The following is a 13,568-nucleotide window of genomic DNA, read 5'->3' as shown; positions in this document are numbered from 1 at the left end:
TTTTAAGAAATCTTATCCCAAAGGAGTTGATTAATTCAATCAATGAACTAGAAGAATACTTTTAGTATGAAGGTATTGATGATCCTGATAGGGTCAAGTTCGCAAAGGTGAAACTAAAAGGATAAACAAAAATCTCATGGTTAGAGGTTCAGTTGGAGTGAAATAGAAAGGGAAAGGACAAAATCACTAGATGGGATCAGATGATAGTTAAACTAAAGTGACAATTCATTCCCATGGATTATGAGCTTGATATGTTGAGGAAAATGCAAGGGTTGAATCAAGAAAAAAAAAAGTGTTCAAGAGTATACTAAAGAATTCTATCGAGTTCTCATTAGAACACACCATGCAGAAGTTGTTAAGAAGAAAGTGGCATGTTATCATAATGGGTTAATGCTAAGTAGTCAGGATGAATTGAATCTAGTTTGAATGAACAGTATTGAGGAGACATACCAATTTTCCCTAAGAGTTGAGGAGAAACTAAGCAAGAAGTTAGACAATAAGAATAGTAAAAGAGGTCACAGTGGAAGATCTAGTGGATCATCTTATGGTGGCCATAATGATGACCAAAAGAACAAGGGTGAGGTTGGAAGTATAGTCAAAACTAGAGGGGAAACAATGTCAATCACTTCTATAATAAAAATAATAGAGATTAGAGGGGAAGAGGTAGAGGACAAGGATTTGGAAGAGGAGGCTTTTGTGGGAAATGTTTTCACTATGGAGAAGAAGGGCATTAAGAATTTGAATGTTCCCAGTGCCAAGGAAGGAAAGATTGAAGAATAGAATGCTAGGCTAGAGTTGCACATGTTGATGAAGGTGCTAGATCATCACATTTAGAAGATGTTGAAAGAGGAGAATTCCTAGTTAACAAAAGAGACCTACTAAATGGTGAGAATGAACCTGATCAAAGAAGGAGCTTGTTTCATACATGGTGCAGATGTGAAGATAAGTGTTGTGATGTGATCATTGATGGTGGAAGTATTGACAATCTAGTGTCAGAAATGATGGTCACAAAGTTCAAGTTGAAGAGATAGAAACACCTACATCCATATAATATTGCTTGGGTGAAAGATGACCACAAGGTCATGGTCAATGAGCAGTGCTTAGTAAAGTTCAAAATTGGAAGTGATCAAGATAAGGTACTATGTGATATCATACCTATAGACATAGGTCATATGTTTTTGGGTAGGTCATGGTGATTTGATAGGCATGTTGTACATGATGGGCAAGAAAATACCTACACTCAAACAAAGGATGGAATGAAGAATATATTGGACTAGCCACCAAAGTTCCCCTTTGAGATTTGTGAAATGGCTTAAGTGCCTCTTGTGTTCTATAAGTCTAGTGGTTGTATTGGGCATTAACAGGGTAATCTTTTGGTGCAATGGAAACTCTAGCTTGTAACAAGTGGTATCAGAGCTAGGTCTCAATTTCAAATCTCCTTGGGTAACACTGAGGGGAGAATTTTTGGACTAACCGCCAACATTTCCCTTTGGGATTTATAACATGGCTTAACCACCTCTTATGTTCTATAAGTCTAGTGATTGTATCAGGTATTAACAAGTCAATCTTTTGGTGCAATGACAACTATAGCTTGTAAGAGCATAAGTTGAGGTCATTGAAGGATAAAGAAGAAAATTTATGTAGTGCTGCCAGAATCTGTTTTGTTGATGGAAAAGAGTTTCTCAAAGTTATGAAGCATGAGCATATGTGTTTTTCTATATTTCCAAAAGATAGTAAAGAAGAAGTAGAGGAGGTGCCTATAGAAGTTGAAAATATGTTGGGGTATTTTTCTGATATTGTATTAGATAAAGTACCTAATGGATTTCCCTCAATGAGGAAGATCAATCACTAGATGGATCTGGTTCTAGGAGCTAGTTTTCCAAACAAGGCAGGACATAGAATGACACTAGTAGAAAGTGAAGAGTTGAACAGACAAATTCATGAGTTGTTGCAGAAGGGGTTGATTCAAGAGAGTTTGACTCTATGTATTGTACTAGTCATATTAGCATTAAAAAAGAATGGACAAAGGAGGATGTTTACATATTCTCACACTATCAACAAGATCACAATCAAGTACAAATTTTAATTGCCAAGGATGGATGACAATATGGACTATTTGAGTGGGGCTAAGTATTTCACAAAGATAGATCTAAAGAGTGGGTACCATCAAATTTGTATTAGAGAAGGTGATGAATGGATGACTGCTTTCAAGATAAAAGAAGGATTGTATGAGTAGTTAGTCATGGCTTTTGGGCTAACCAATGCACCAAGCACCTTTATGTGGCTCATGAATGAGGTACTAAAGGAGTTTATGTGTAAGTTTTTCATTGTTTACCTAGATGATATTTTGATCTTTAGTAAGATATAATAGGAGCATTTGATTCATATTTGCAAGCTGTTTGATAAGTTCAGGGAAGAAAAATTGATAATAAACCTAAAGAAGTTCATTTTTCTAAAGGAGTTGGTGTACCTCCAATTTGTAATCTCAGTAGAAGGTCTAAAAATGGACCAAGAGAAAGTGAAGGCTATCCTTGAATGGCCTACTCCAAAGAGTGTGATAGAGATAAGATCGTTACATGGATTGGCTAGTTTGTATAGAAATTTCATAAGAGGTTTTAGCAGAATTTTCAGACCCCTAACTATGATAATGAGAGGGGATAGTAAAGAATTTAAGTGGACTATAGGAACAAATAAGAGTTTTAATCTGTTAAAATAGAAGGTTATTGAGTAGCTTTTTTTAGCACTTTCTGATTTTAACCAGGTGTTTCAAGTAGATTGTGATGCTAGATAAATATTTGAACTCAGTTTTGAAGGCCTTAGAGGCCCCAAATGAGGTCCTAAAACTCAACAGAGAAGGCTCTCATAGTTCTTAGTCTGTAGTTCAGGAGCTGGCATTTTTGAAAAGTGGCTATAATAGCTAATCAAAGCAACAGTTTGAAATTAAAGGTGTATTTGGCTAACTCTCTATGTTTTTTGTCAACCCTACGTTTTAAGTTTGAGTTTCTAAAACCTTCCTAGACAACATAGAATTTCCTATTTAAGAAAGGCCCAAAGATTGTCTAGGACAACTCTACGTTTTCCAATCTTGGAAATAAAAGCCTTTGCGGTGATAATAAAAATTCCATATTTTGTTCTTGCATTTTCTATTGTTTCTTTATTTTTTTATGTGCTTATGATATTAAGGGGACACCCTTCATCAAGTGTTATCAGAGCTAGATTTCTTGAGTATCTGGATGGATCATTGACTATGAGATAGTTTGAACCAGGACTGTGGTTTGGGCTAAGCATGTAGAAAAATCATCGATTGTGAGGTAGTTTGTACTAGGGTTTTAGTGAAAGCACAAAAATGCCCCCACAAAGAGAGCATGGCAAAAGAGCTATAGGTGTTACACCTCAAAGTTTTAGAGCCCACCAAAGAAAAATCCAAGCATTGGTAGAACAAATGCGCAGAGCAATAAATCTTTCCATAAGAAATGAAAGCAAGGATGAGGACAAAAAAGAAGAAAATTTTGAACTATAGGTAGTTATAAACCCAAAGGAAGGAAGGCTTTTATAAGGCCATTTCCAAGATTGGAAAAAGACCTATGTTTTAGGTTCCCACATTTATTAGAAATCTTAACTTAGAGGAGTTGATCGATTGGATCAATGAGCTTGAGGAGTACTTTGATTATGAAGATATTGATGATCCTGATAGGGTCAAGTTTGCAAAGGTGAAACTGAAGTGAGATGCAAAGATCTAGTGGCAAGAGGTTTAGTTGGGGTAAAATAGAAAGGGAAAGGACAAAACTGATAGATGGGATTAGATGATAGCTAAAGTAAAGCGACAATTCATTCCCATGGATGATGAGCTTCATCTATTTAAGAAAATCCAAGGGTTAAAGCAAGTGGAAAAATCTATTCAATACTATACTGAAGAGTTCTACCAAGTTCTCATTACAACCAACCATACAAAAGCTGATAAGGAGAAAGTGGATCATTATCTCAATGGGTCAAGGCCAAGTATTTAGGATGAACTGAGTCTAGTTTGAATGAATAGTATTGATGAGGCATACCAGTTTTCCCTAAGAGTTAAGGAGAAACTGAGCAAGAAATTTTACAACAAGAATAGTGGAAGAAGCCATAGTGGAAGATCTAGCAAATGATCTAATGGTCACCATAATGATGATCAGAATAACAAGGATGAGGCTAGAAGTAGTAGCCAAAATTAGAGGTGAAACAATTCCAATCACCTCTATGATCAAAACAATAGAGATCAGAGAGGAAGAGGTAGAGGACAGTGATCTGGAAGAGGAGGCTTCTGTGAGAATTGTTTTCACTAAAGAGAAGAAGGGCATAGAGCATTTTAATGTTCTCAGTGCCAAGGAAGGATAGATCTTAGAATAGAAGGCTAGGCTAGAGTTAAAAATGTTGATGAAGATGCTAGATCATCACATTCTAAAGAGGTTGAAAGAGGAGAAGTCCTAGTTAATAGAAGAGTCCTGCTAAGCGGTGAGAATAAACCTTATCAAAGAAGGAGTTTTTTTCACACATGGTGTAGATGTGAAGATAAGTATTCTGATGTGATCATTGATGGTCGAAGTACTGATAATTTGGTTTCAAAAATGATGGTCACAAAGTTGAATATGAAGAGACATAAACTATTTAATACAAAATACAAAAATACCAAGAGTCCTCAATGACTTAGTACATACTAGATACTACCCCATACAAGAAGCATTAGCATTTAGTCCGGTCTAACCATAGTGCTCTGATATTAATTGTTAGAATATATAGTCCACTAGTATAACTAAGAGTGGGGGGTGAGGGGGGGTTGAGTTAGTTATCCAACTATTATCACAATCATTCACTTCAAACAATCTTTAACCATATGAGTAATGTTAACTAAAACCACAACAAGATACTCGTACATGTTGAAATTAACACAAGATTTGTTAACTAGGGAAACCCTTGATCAAGGGGAAAACCCCAGTGTGGATGGTACCCACAAGATGATGTACTAATATAAATATTCCTTTTTAGAGGATAAACCCTATTAGGAGTCTATTACAACATTCAATACATATGAGTCACTATTAGGAGACTTTGAATCCCTATTAGGAGTTGTGGAAGATAGTTGGACCCACTATCCAAATAGCTTCAAGGTTAAGATCAAAGAACCCACTTTCCAAATGACCTCTATGTTATTCCTTGTAGAATAATAGAACTAAAATGCACTTCCTTCCTTTGTCTTTGACCTATCAACCAGACTTCTACTCCTTCAGATCTTGTAACTAGATCTCATGTTGTGCATCCAATAATCTCTTGGATCGCTTACATGCATTCAGTAAACCTTCTTCTCCTTTTCACACAATGCACTAGTACTTTGCATTCCACTTGATCCTCTAATCCAAGTTCATATCATAAGCAAGGAAAACTACTTTCCTTTATACCGTATCTTCATAATAATTCCTTGAATCAGCCTTGAGGCTTTCTCAATTAATTAAAATAAGATAATTAATTAATTCACAAATACAATAGCACTATCATCTCATAGTCTATACAAAACTTCACACATGTGAAACCACATCTTGCGCACAAGCTAACATCACCACACAATGACCTCTATCACTATGTAATTGCACATTGTTACCCCACTTTTTGTTTTCTAACCGATTGGAAAGAGTGAGTTCGTGTGCATAAGTGAAAGAGCATAGTTTCAATCTCATTTGATTCTAGCTCTAAGTACCTTTATGTTAGGTGGGTCTCTATCAAATTTTCCATTTTCTCCCTCTCCTCATTCATAGTCAAGTGTGTTTCCATTTTGCTAAGTGATCTTATGGGAAGGTTAGTGCCTAGTCCAATAGAGATTTATTTCAATTATTCAAGATCAACTACATTCTATATCTATTTATGATGTACTGCTATTTGAAAATATGATGCTAGTAGAAATTTGGAAATCGTCTTCTCCTTGGTAGGTTTCCTACCCATCAGGACAATTTCCCATGAAAGGCACTAAATGATGCACATGCATCAAAAATATGCAAGTAATAAGACATCATGCACAAAATCATTGTTTCATTTATGATTATGACTCCTAAATATGGTTTAGATTTTTTGTGGCCCACATAATTGTTTTCAATGAAAAACTAAAACCTAACTTCTCCTCTGCGAGTTTTCAACCCATGAAGTTAGTTATCCAAAAAAATAATTTGGACTCAAAAGAGATGTTAATTGGTCCTTGGGATGGTCTTTGCACCTCATTTAAACATTTCAAACTTCAAGAAGGGTATTTGTCTAAAATCTAACTAAAAAAGGAAACATTAGTAGAGAAACGGAAGTTGTCTTCTCCTCAGTGGGTTTTCAACCCATGAGGACAATTTCCTAAATTTCAAAGGAAAATCATGTTAGTGATCAAGTTGGATTTGCAAGTTGTATTTAGAACATCTCAGAACAATACTAAATATAATCAAACCATTATGGAAAACAAATGATAGTCAGAATCTCAATTAGCGAACATTCTCCCACAAGGTACCCTAAAGGTAACTTTCCAAAACTTAAGAAAAATGGAAAAGTAAGTAATGTGTTTACTGAAAGTTGCCATTGAGTTCAAAAAAATAGTGAAAAGACCTCTAAAAGGTCTATTGAGCTTTTACATTTACTACTCAATGGATATTTTCTTAAATTTTGTCCATGTGGTGCGAATTTTCAAGAAAAATAGATGAATCAAGGCTCTCATATATATAGAAACATGAATAGTTGAATGAGATACCACTTTTTCTATGAACTTTTATTTTTTTAATGCACATAGATTTTGAAAAACTAGTGATTATTGCATTTATTATTCTTTTCTCCATCTTCAATTCAAATCTTATTCTTGAGTCATGGCAACCGAGTTCACAAGTTTTGATGTATTAACTAGAATCAAATCCCAATTATAGAATTTCACAGACACTTCTCTTCACTTCTACAAAATGGAGGATTTTCAAAAGAGAGTAAAGTCTGAATGGATTCACCCCATCATCGAGAAACTTTGAGGATGGGACTTATTTGAAGCCATTGGTTTTCGGTTGTAGTTCAAGCCTCAGAGTTTATTTATGAGTACATACAACATTACAACTTAGAGACAAGGCAGATTGTGATGCTTGATGACACAGTGTTGATTTCAATTGACACACAAACTATGGTAAATTGCCTCTACATCCTAGAGTGGCAAGAATTCTCAAACTTGACCTTTGGGGGAGTTTTTTCTGAATTCTCCAAAAAGAAGATGCTCTAGAGGAAAGAAACCATGCAGACACGGTTCCAAAAGCCATGGGGTGGTAAGAGTAAAGTTCCTAAAAACTTGTTTGTGACCAACCTCAAACCAGAGATTATTGATATTCTAGTTCTCCTACATAGGTTGAAAGGTGAGGTAGAAGCCTTGAATTTTTTTTAGTATTTCTTTATAGTATAGGTCATTTTCTCTAACACTTGATACATTTATTGGGCTCAAGAGGTAAGTGAAATTATGTCCAATGCTCTCTGAGTGGTCAAATTTTATAATACGTTCTATATGTCTTCTTTCCTAATTTATATGTTGGCCTCTTTGCAACTATGGTCAAGCCTCCTCAGACTAGAGAGTTTTCTTGATTATGTGAAATCTTATGAGTGTTATCCATTCTTATAGTTACATAATAGTTACGCAGAGTATGTGAAATTAAATGATGCATTTACTATGAGGATTTTCAAGGAGCTACAAGGATGTCTAGAGAGGTGATTTAGTCATGAAGCCATGGTTGCTACTAGCCATTTTGGGAGTTATTTTATTCAATTCTTATCTTTCTTTTATTTGTGTCTTGCAGCCTTTTATGGATTCCCTTTAAAGCTACCAAGGTATCCAAGCAACATGCTCATGTTGATCAAGGTTGTGTGAAAAGCCATTCAAGTGAACATATTGAGTGGGAGTTTGAAGAAGAAAGGATATGGATTCTCAATGAAGGTGGGGGCTTTTAACTGTGACACCCACTATGATGCAAAGAATATTTTGATGGTATTTGAGATGAAGTATAAGATGTATATGTACAAAGTCTTGAGGCCCATGTTTGACCTGAATGGGTATGCCAGAGATGTTTTACGAATAGGAAGTGTGATAAAACATATCACCACCATTGAAGATTACTGGTTCAACTATAAGGATGAGTTTGAGAGTCATTGTCAAGCTTTCGCTAGATTAATAATTGATCAGGTGAAGATATACAAAGTTAACATTGATGTAGAAGGGGTGGAAGATGATGGCCAAAATATGTATAGAAGCACTTACCTGATTAGGCTTAGAAGAACTCTCATAAGCTTGGAGCCTTATGAACACATCAGGGAGGAGTTGGATGTAATGATGACTCAAATCTAATAGAGGACCAAAAAGTGGTTTGAATGGATCATGGCATCACAAAGCAAGAGAAAAGGTATAGTTGTTGAAGAATGTCCAAATGTAGTTGTAGCCCCTTGTTCCCAAAGTGGAGCCTTAGGAACAAACTTGCCTATGACTCAAAGGCCTATTCAATTGGCTGGTGGAGGTGACCAACCTCCTGACAAGAACATCCCCCTTAATAAAACTTGTTAAGATGCTTTCGTACCAATGATAGGAACTAAATCAAAGGCTAGGAAGAAGAAGGCAGAGGATTTGAAAGATAGTGCAGTCATCGTGGTTCTCTCCCCATAGTAGTATGATACCATCTATGAATGTTTCACTACTCCTACCAAGTAGTCTCCAAGTGCAAGTGGTGGACCTTAAGGATGGTGGAAGTAGTTAAAGTTACTCTACTGAGTCTCACAAACCTGCAAAGAAGACTACAAAAATAGAGAAAGGTCTTGAAGCTTCAAAACTCATTTCCTAGGTCATAAAGAACCCTTTCTCTTCAACTATGAAGACATTGACCTCTATCAAAAGAAAGATGTTTAGTGTAAACACACTTAGGACTACATCCAAAGTGATTGACATAGAATCATGGTTGGAAGAAACCTTGGACAAAAGAGGAAGAGGAAAGAAGAGGGAGTTCCCAAAAAAGAAACTTTATCTATGGCTATCCATTCTGGATCAACATTGAGTAAAGTCAAGAAGCAGAAGACCATGTCAATTCTTGGACAAGATCCTAACACAGGGTATCTGACTATGGAGATTGCTAAGCCCACTAAACAAGGGAGGATTGAAGACATGTCTGCAGAGGATTTTGCCATACATTCTATGGATCTTGAGGAAGTTAGACACAACACTAAGGTAGGCCTACAGAAGTCAAAAAATAATGTGATAAAAGGACAGCTCAAAATTCTTAAGCTAGCTAAAGCTGGAATGAAGGTGGAGATTCATGAACTTAATTGCTTCATCGGGAAATTAGTCACCCCGCTGGTGAGCATCTTAGGAATGTCAACCACCAGTGATCCTACAGCCACTAACATTTAAGATATCATCTCCCAGTTGCATAAAAACAAGCACTTCAAACAAATCAGTAGAGAGTGGAGTAAAAAACTCAAGTCTGAGGGACTTGCAATCATAGAGATAATCAACAATGTAGTACTGAGGCTCAAAATAGGGAGGGATAACATCTCAACTAATCAAGCTACCCTAGCAGCAGAGAAAGCCAAGAGTGAAGATTACATTTCCTTATTGAAGATGATCATTTACATGAAGGCTAAGGAAGCTGTAGAGGCAAAGATTCTACCTAGAGGAGAGAGCCCTTATTTGAATGGCTATAGAGCGTGCAGTTCAAAACTAAAATGATCCTAGTGGTAGAAGAAGGATTGAAGTAAATGGAAGCTAAAGTTAAAAAAGATCAGGATAGAGACTATGAATTATTAAGAGGTCTACATATAGATTCTCAACCTAGTGGACAAGGAAAAGGGATAATTGGAGTGGTTGTCATGCAAAAGAATTTCTCCAATTATCTAGATAGATTAATAGAGAAATCTACTGATCACCAAAATAGAGTGTTGAAGCTCCAAAATCTTGGCGAGTGTATACATGTGGCTATGGAGGAAATATATAAGTGGTTGAATGCCTTCAAATATCTAGCCAAAGAACATTCCAAGTGGCTCTTAATATACACTAACATCCATGTTCATAGACATGAGGATTTTATCTCAATCATTGTTGTCGCCAAAGCCTATAGGGAAAAGTCAAAAAAAGGAAAGAAGGTGAAGTGATTCTTATTCTGCCCTTTCACATTTTGATGTAATGATTGTAACTGACATTTGGCTCCTTGCCATTTGATAATTTTGAGGAGATGAACGAAATTGAATCGCACTTTTTAAAGATCATCTCAGAATCCTATATGTATCTAATTGAAAGATTAATAAAAGGTTAGCTAATTTTTGGTGTGAAATACTTGATGTTGTAGAGACAAATTGAGGGTATTTTTTATTAATCATTTTTTGTTCCATTCATTTTTGTATCAGTTTTATGTTTCTCTTTTGGTCTGCATTGAGTCAAGGAATGAACAAAGTTTTATTCCCCTATTTTGAAATAGTGAGCTGAAGATAATAATATTGTTATTGAAATTTCAAAAGAGATTCTTTCCTATGCTTTTCTTTCAAGTTAGTCTTTTTGTTTCCTAGAACTAGAATCTTACTAGTGTCAATTTAGTTGTAGATAGAACTCATTGTTGAATCATTAAACTTTGTGGATTTATAAGATGTGTGAATCAAAAAATTTAACAAATCCTAAAACTAAAATCCTTGCCTAAGTTAGTTCTTATTTAGGCCTAACTAGGTTCACCTTTCTTGTTCTCAGGTTAAGAACACACTCCATTTAGAGTTAGGAACAAACATAATTCATTGCAAATTAAAAATATAAAAGGGAGCTATACATAAGAATTTAGAGGGAGATTAATCACTTAGAAAAAACTTCCCAACTATTGTAATTAGTTGTTGTTTATAAATATTGGGCATCTAAAGAGTAAAAGAAAAAAACAATTTGTTCACCAAAACACATCTCTTCATTACATCTCAGATGAAAGATAGTGATAGATCATCAAAACTCTATTTTCGAGTACTTTGTTTCTGCACTACTTCTAGTAAATCAAGTGTAGCTTCCATGCACCATTGACTCAAACTTGGTCCTATTAACCACATCATCACGACAACCTCAGGAACATGTCCTCCACCATGCATCATCTAAAACTTCCTTAGCTTCTATGCATACTAAGATTACTAATTGTTATTCTTCTAGTCTTAACAGACTTATTGCTATATTGAAATCAATGACAAATATAGTCATGAATGCAACATATAAATACTCTTCAATGCTTAGGATACTCCCCCAATGTATTATCATTAGCATTCATGCTAACAATCTCCCCCTTTAGCATTGATGAAAAAATAGATTAAAAAATGTCTAAGTTCCAAGAATATCAAACTATACATTGTTGCTTCTATTGTTGTCATCTTCTCAAATCCTCTTCATCAATTTGAAATATTTTGGCTCTTGGTCATGAGTTGTTCCTAGTGAAATAATTACAACACTTTTTTGTTTGCATATCTTTCCCATAGAGATATCCTTCTACGCATTAACATATTCTTCTGTGCACTGACATATTCTTTTGCACACTTACATATTCTTCTGTACACTTACATGAGTCTTTCTAAATCTCCCTAGAGATATAACACTCCCCCATTGAAATATCAATAGGTACCTCTTTCATATTTTCTCTCCCCATTGCCTACAAGATGTTTTTCATGTACACATTCTCTCCCCCATTGACATCAATGTCAAAGGTATCAATACAAGTACACAATTATACTTCTTCCAAGTCTTTCAATCAGCTCAAGTTTCCAAAGACACTATTTAATACCAAAATACCAAGAGTCCTCAATGACTCAATACATACTAAATACTCCATCATAAAAGAAGCATCAGCATTCATTCCAGTCTAACCATAGTGCTTTGTACAACTGGACTGATACACTCCTTGCATCACCTACTCTGAATTAGGTAGGGGCATAACCCATAGCATACTACTCAGGTACTCAAAAGTATCTTTAGGAAAAGGTTTCATAAAGATATCTACAATTTGATCTTTTGTACTTGCATACTCTAACCTTATGTCTTTCTCTATTTCGTTCTCTCTCAAAACATGATACTTTATGGATATGTGCTTTGTCCTAGAATGAAATACTAGATTCTTAAACATACTATACTTGTGTTATCACAATAAATGATAACAGGTTCTATAAACTCAATCCCAATATCCTTCAACATTTGTTTCATCCACATAACTTGATTATAGTTATTCATTTCTACAACATACTCTACCTTATCTATACTCTAAGATATGTAGTCTTTTTTCTTGCTCAACCAAGAAACCAATCTTCCTCCAAGAAAGAATCCTCTACCACTGGTGCTCTTTATGTCATCTATACTACCTGCCCAATTTGCAATAGTATATGTGCACAAGGTGAAATCATTTGATCTATCATACCAAATTCCATAATTAGATGTACCCTTAAGTTATCTAAATATCCTCTTCACTGCTACATAATGATACTCTTTAGGATTAGCTTGAAATCTTGCTACAATTCCAACTACATTTTCTATATTTGGTTTGGTGTGAGTCATTTATTGCAATCCTCCAAACATAGATTTATACTTCTTCTACTCAACTATAGGTGTTTCATCTTTACTAGATAACTTGTGACCAGTTAGCATGCATGTAACAATAGGTTTGCAACTTTCTAAACCAAATATTTTGAGTAAATCTTTCAGATACTTGGTTTGTGAAATAAATATTCCATCTTTTTTCTATGAAATTTTCAATACTAGGAAAACCTTGATTTCTCCTATCATGATCATTTCAAATTCATTTTTCATCTCTTCAAAAAACTTATCACTTTCTTTATCATTTCCTACAAATATTATGTCATCCAAAAATATTACAATGATAAATAAACCATCATCAATTTTTCCTAAATATAAATTACCATCTATTTTACCTTTAATAAATCAAAGCTTAGACAAATACATGGAAAACCTTTCATGGTAGGTTCTAGGTGCTTCCTTCAGATATACAATGCTTTCTTTAATCTGCATACAAATTCTTTTTCTTCTATTAGAGGGAATCCATCAGGTTGCTTAATGTAGACTTCTTCTTCAAGTTCTTCATTCAGAAAAGCTGACTTGACATCCATCCAATAAACCTTGAAATTATTTCTTGTTGCATCAGCCAAGAATATCCTTTTTGCTTCCATTCTTTCCATGGGTGCAAAGGTATCTTCATAATCTATGCCTGCTTGTTGTGAGTAACCTTTGCAAACAAGTTTGATCTTGTTTCTCACAACCTCTCCTTGCTCATTCATCTTATTTTTGAATACCCACTTGGTTCCTATAATATTTTTGTCTTTAGGTCTAGTAACTAATTCTCATGTCTCATTCTTCACAATATGATCTAGTTCTTTCATTGCTTGCATCTAGTGATCGTCCTTACAAGCCTCATCTATGCTTATAGGTTTCACTTGATAAATCTGACACAATTCCTCATTCACTTTGTTCCTTGTCATCACACATTTATCCTTGCTCCCAATTATCTACTCTAGAGGGTGATTCTTTATCATGTTTCAACTAG

This window comes from Cupressus sempervirens, chromosome 10 (assembly GCF_028749045.1).
Source record: "Cupressus sempervirens isolate cs-2001-9-10 chromosome 10, ASM2874904v1, whole genome shotgun sequence".
Lineage (NCBI taxonomy): Eukaryota > Viridiplantae > Streptophyta > Pinopsida > Cupressales > Cupressaceae > Cupressus > Cupressus sempervirens.
The sequence above is the reverse complement of the archived record's forward strand: the minus strand, read 5'-3'. Positions refer to the sequence as shown.